Genomic DNA, 6,000 nt, shown 5'->3' on the forward strand with positions numbered 1-6,000 from the left:
AAGTCATGGATCACTGAGTACTGCTACTTCCTGCAAGCTCCATCTTTATTTCATTTATTGTTTCACAGTAGTATCGATGTCTGTGTGGTGAGCGTGGATATTGATTTGACTGTGGATACAGCTGGCTTATCAAAAAACGCTCCACTGCTGTTGCCATGTCTTAATTGAGCGAATCAAAACCAGCATGTGAGATTATCTTAACTTATTACAATCACAATAAAAAAAGGTGCTACAGTGAATTTGAGCCAGCTTCTGTCCTCCAATTAAAAGATGCAGAGAGAGAACCAGCCACCTCAGGAAACAGGAAATTCAAAGTGAAACGCTGTCATCTGCTGGACACACTTCACCCTGCACCTCAGCTGAGTCAGTCGCTCGCAAGGCATGCTGGGAGCGAAGGACCCAATTTGAGCCATTATGGTGAAAGGGGTGTGATGGGTGGATCATTCAGTCACGATGAAAATCACACACATCTTCTCCAAATTGCCCCAGTTGAAATCTTTTTGCCATCTGCAACCTATAATTGTGATGAATGGAGGTCTTTGCGTTTTCCTTTAAGGCAGTGCACTGCCATTAGACAAACTGCCGCTGTTACTTACAAAGCACTTCTTATGGCTCCCAAACGAGCTATGATTTTTTTTTCTCCCACATTTGGATTCTCTGAATTACAGATGTTATGTTGCTGTGTATCAAATTACTAACAGACCTAAGATGGTTGACAGCTAAAGTCAAACACACCTTATGTTTGTGTATTTGGGGACATGGGGACACAAAAAATTTTACTCTGTTGGGATTTAGAATAAGTCCTGGCTTTATTTATAGTATTTTAATATTGTTTAGATTAGCTCTGACTACTTCTCCAAGCTTGAACCTGCCATGTTCACCTCCACTGACATACATGGCACGAACTGACAGCTGAGGCTTTAAATATTATCAGTAAGTCATCCAATCACTCCTAATAATGCTTATTTATACACCTCAACATTTCTACAAGCATCCATTTTGTGTAAGAAGATGCTTCGTGGTGTAATTCATGTCAAAGGGGAGACAAATTAATGAACCGGAAGTGGTCACGCAAGGTGTGTTCGGGGGCTGTCCGGATGTTTCCGCCACACCTCCACCTGGGCTCCGACTCCTCCCGAGTGTTGTGGATTTTAACATCTAACTTCTGACAAGGTAAGCACACACACCTAAACCTGAAACTTTATCAGCTTAGTTAAACTGATAAACACAACATATTTCCGCTCGTTTTACTTTTGCTCGAACGTGGGAAACAAACGGGAGTCCAGCATTTTGACCGTTGCTGTCGCCATTGTTAAAATAGCTAATGTTGGGTCTTTTAGAGAGATAAATGTCCTCAGATAAAGAGTCTACTTGCAAACACACGGCTAATTAACAATATTATTAAGATATTTTAATGTTTATTACAAGAAAAGAGGCGTTTCCCTAATGAGGAAAGCACGGCAGGTGTGTGAGCCAAGTGCAGGCGGAATTAGCTACGTCATTTCCGCTAACGTATTGTAGCCTAGCTAACTTAGCTGCTAGCTGGAAAAACGGAAGGACAACTTGGAAATAAATACCGTTTATGTAACTTACACCCAGCGGTTATGTCCTGACTAAATCAAATTTAACCCTTCTTTAAAGTTTAGCTTCAGTGGTCGCTTATTTAGCGAACAGAATTTAAATATTTTGTAAATATTACTGTACGCTCATTAGCATAAATGCTAATGCAGACGTCACAGTCAGCCGTTGGTGGAAGAAGTACCCGGATCTTTGGTCTCAGTAAAAGTACCAGTACTGCAGTGTAAAAATATTCATTTATTTACTCGAGTAAAAATAAAAAAGTGGTAGAATCACAACACTTAAAGTACCAAAAGTAATAGTGCTTACTATAGGGAATTATGTTATTACTTTATATAGCCTACTGCTGACTAGTGTTAATATTCAGTTTATAATAATATATTCTAATTTATTAGTTGGTACATATCTTGTATTGTTCATAAAGTAACCAGTAACTAAAGCTTTAAATTAAATTCAGTGAAGTTGAATTTCCCTCTGAGATCTAGTGGTAGTAGAAGGCTGTAAAGTTGCATATCCTCCACACTTTTGTTTGGTATGCATTTTCTTTCCAATATTTTTATTAAGAGACAGAGTATAATAGTGGTACAAACAGTACAGCAGATGTCTTGCCTCATGTTAAATATTCAAACATAACAAATAATAATAAAATCATAAACAAATAGAACAGAAACTACACAGACACAAAACAAAATAGTACCCCCACCCTCCCACTATAGTGCTACTCAAGAAATAATGAAGATGACCATCATGCAGTGCATCTTAAAGTCCGTCCTTTCCAAGAATGAAATTATTATATTATATGTTATCCAAGCTTTAAAAGTTGGTACGTCTTTCCTCTTCCAAAGTAGAAGATGTTTGGGATGCATTTTTAATTTCTCCTAGATATTTGGCATCAGTGGGACCAGATACGTATAAAAAACTAGTCCAAATGTCCTCAAACGAGTACTTCCTAACATTAACAGCATCTTATCTTGTTGCTGTTGCCAAAATTGGTCAAATTTGTTGCCATATCAAACTACAAACGTTATTAATCATGAATAAACAGTTTTGTGTCAGGATCGGCTGCAGACTGACTTGGCAGAGATGGCTGCCATCTTGTTTTTACATGTATGACTGTATAGTGCTCTTACTACCACGAGATGGCACAAAGAAGTGTCCACGCACGAGGACAACAGGTCTAGGTTAAGCAGAATGAAGTATAAGGTCAGGTAACTCCAAAATGTGACGTTCAGGGGGATAATGAAAATACTCTTGTGAAGTACAAGTACCTTTTGCGCAGGTACAGTACTTGAGTACATGTACTTTACATTCCACCACTGCAGTCACCTTGCGTAGTATGATGTGTAAACAGTTGAATAAAAAAGACGGAGCTATACTGTGATAAAAGGGAATCTAAATATCTAAAATCAACGTTTTTATTGTTCAGTTAAGACGCCGATAGTTTAGCTTAGTTAAGCAAGTCATCAAGTTACGAAATGTCTTGTTTTGTTTGACCAACAGTCTAAAACTCAAAGATACTTACGTCTACTGTCGCATAAGAAAGGCAGCAATTGCATTTGAGAAGCTGTTTAGCATTTTTGCTTCATAAATAACTTTAAAATGTTATATTAAGATAGTTGCAGATTCATTTTCTGCTCTTGGTTACAGTGCTGTGTATTTGTTGTAGGTCAGAGTTCATGTGTACCAGTGTAGGAAGTCCATATTTAGTTTGAAGTATTAGTTTGCGTACAGGATCCGACTGTATTCCTGAGATTCTGTGTGGAAGCCCGCTGGCTGTGTTGTTTGTGATAGGAGATCCTGCACCAAAAGGAAACTGCAGTAATCTGAGACAAGCTTAGCTGGTGTTAGACTCAGTAGCTGAGAGGGAAAAAGCAGTTAATGCAAATGCTTGGGAGATTGTGGTGCTAATACTCAAGGCTAAGCTTAAATGTCTATTGCTGCCTTGAAAGGCTGCATCCGGAGGAGAGAAAAGCCCTGAGAGAACAAGCTCAGAAGCTCCACTCAGCATTTGCTCATTGTCATAAGCAGCAGAAAATATGAAGTTGGTAACTTTGAGACTTTGATACCTGACTTATAACAATGTAGATGATGGCTGGCTCGGGGGGAGATTGAACAAGTCGTAGAGATGTCAAGTGGTCACTGTGATTAAAATGCTGCAATGTTTCTGTATTGTCAGCTGTAACTGTAATGCATTTATCAAGATGCTTTAAGGATCTAGTTTGTATGTCTTCTCAGGGCTCTACACTGCCTGTCTATACAACCCCTTGTATGGTCAGACTTTATTTATGAAGCCACAATAGCCTGTCCTTGGCATAAACAACATCTCATTTCATCAGGCTGTTGCACCGTTGATCTCATGTTGTGCTTTACAACATATAGCACACTTGAAGAGGCAACCCACAGCATATTTGACCCTCTAAATGTTGTGTATTTATATGTGTCTGTTTTCAATGCAAATATAATAAGTGCTGAGATAAGTAGTTGCACGACAGAACGTTAATCATCAACAATTTTAATATGTGCCGTCTACAGCTTCTTAAATATTACAAGGTGCTGCTTCGCCCTATTTTATTCCATTTTAAATTGAGCTTCTTATTTGGACTGTTGTTTGGACTTTAAACCTTTGAACTCTGAGCATATTGGTACGATTTCTTTAAAAAACATGGGGAAATAGGCAATGTGCAACTTGGTGAGAAAATATCCCACAAATTGAAAAAAAAAAAATAATAACAACAATAATAATAATAATACAAATTAAATATTTAGAAAATTATAAAAACAGAGAAAAAAGAAAAGAGCTAGGGAAAATGTTATTTATAATAATAATGATAATAATTCTTATTATTATTACATTTAAAAAATTATGTTGCAGGTTTTTTTTTTAATTATCATAAAAAAAATGTTTTTAACTTTATTTTTTATTTTTTAGATTTTTTTTCTTGTTTTTAATTTTTAATTTTTACCAATTTTTTTTTTTGTGCTATTTTTTGGGGTCATTTCCTCTTTCATTGCTCATTGCCTTCTTCGTTGTTAACAGAAATCAAGCTCAGGTTTCAAAGGGTTAATGTTCAGTGTGTGGTGTTTAGGGGGTGTATATTCACAGAAATGAAATATAATATAACAAGTATGTCGTTTTTTACATTTCTTATTGTTATATAATCACCCGAAAATAGGAATCGTATTTTCCAGGGATGCACAATATTGGATTTTGTGCCAATATCCTTTATGCCGATATTTAACTACTCATTTGCCCAAAAACCAATACTGATATCAGTATATCCACTTTTTTCCCACCTGATTTTAGTGATCATCAAGTCTCTTCTGTAGTGAAGTTAACATCATATTATGAATGCCTACTGTTATCATGACGGCCCACCAGATGGAGACATGAAATACAATGCTTTTTAATCTGTATAATATTAATTAATTGTGCATATTAAGAAAAAGCATGTTCGCTGATTCAGATGTTTCATTTTAAAGCTGATATCGTCCAACACTGATGAGGTGCTGATATTATTGTGCATCCTTAGTGTTTTCGTTACCTTAGAATGAGTTGTTTATATCTAAATAGGGAGCAGGTTCTCGTCCACGAAGATTGCCATGTTCATGTTGTCATGTTCTGGCTCTGGATGGCGCCATTTGCATTTTCACGTCAGCCACCGTAGTTAGCAGCCATTCCGTGACAAGAGTTTTGTTTGTTTTTTATTCAGTGTTTTTACCGGTTTTAATCAGCAGGTCCATTTGTTAAACCTCCTGAATGTCTCAATCTTAAGCTATCAGTTTAAAAGGTTAGCGAATAGCGTCAAAGAAACTCTGAACTGCTTTCTTCAGTGTTCTTACAGGTTTTAATCACTGAGTCTGTTTGTTTTGGAGAGGAAGACGCCTCTGCAGATAGTTTGGCTCCCTGTTAAAACCTCCTAAACAAAGTACACTGAAAGAATTCTGACTGGGGGGAGTTTCAGCTGGTTGCAATGTGCAGTCCTCACCACTAGATGCCACTAAATCCCCCTAAATCTTACATCAGTTTCTGTAATGGACACCTCTGTGGGCTCTGGGAAACTGCTGGGCTTTAATTTGAAGCTAAATTGAAAAAGACAGCTGAAAATAGGACACTTTTCAATCCATCACAACAGGTTTAGCTGTCACATCAAAACTGTGGGCAAAAAAATGTGTGTGAGAGTAGCAACACTGTAGTGAGGTGGTTCAGCAAAGCACATCATGTTATAACCACATCCCGTATTAGAGCTTTCAGTAACACAGAGCTTCATTTTAAGACAAAGATGGGAAATAAGTGTGCATCATGGGAGGTGATTCAGCACCAATTGTTAATTCACATTATGAACACACACAGCACCGTCGCCTCAGGAGGGATAATCTGCAATCTCATTTTGGTTTAATTCAGGCTGGTATTTCCCAGGTAAC

The sequence above is a fragment of the Epinephelus moara genome, chromosome 15 (assembly GCF_006386435.1).
Source record: "Epinephelus moara isolate mb chromosome 15, YSFRI_EMoa_1.0, whole genome shotgun sequence".
NCBI classification, from domain to species: Eukaryota; Metazoa; Chordata; class Actinopteri; order Perciformes; family Serranidae; genus Epinephelus; species Epinephelus moara.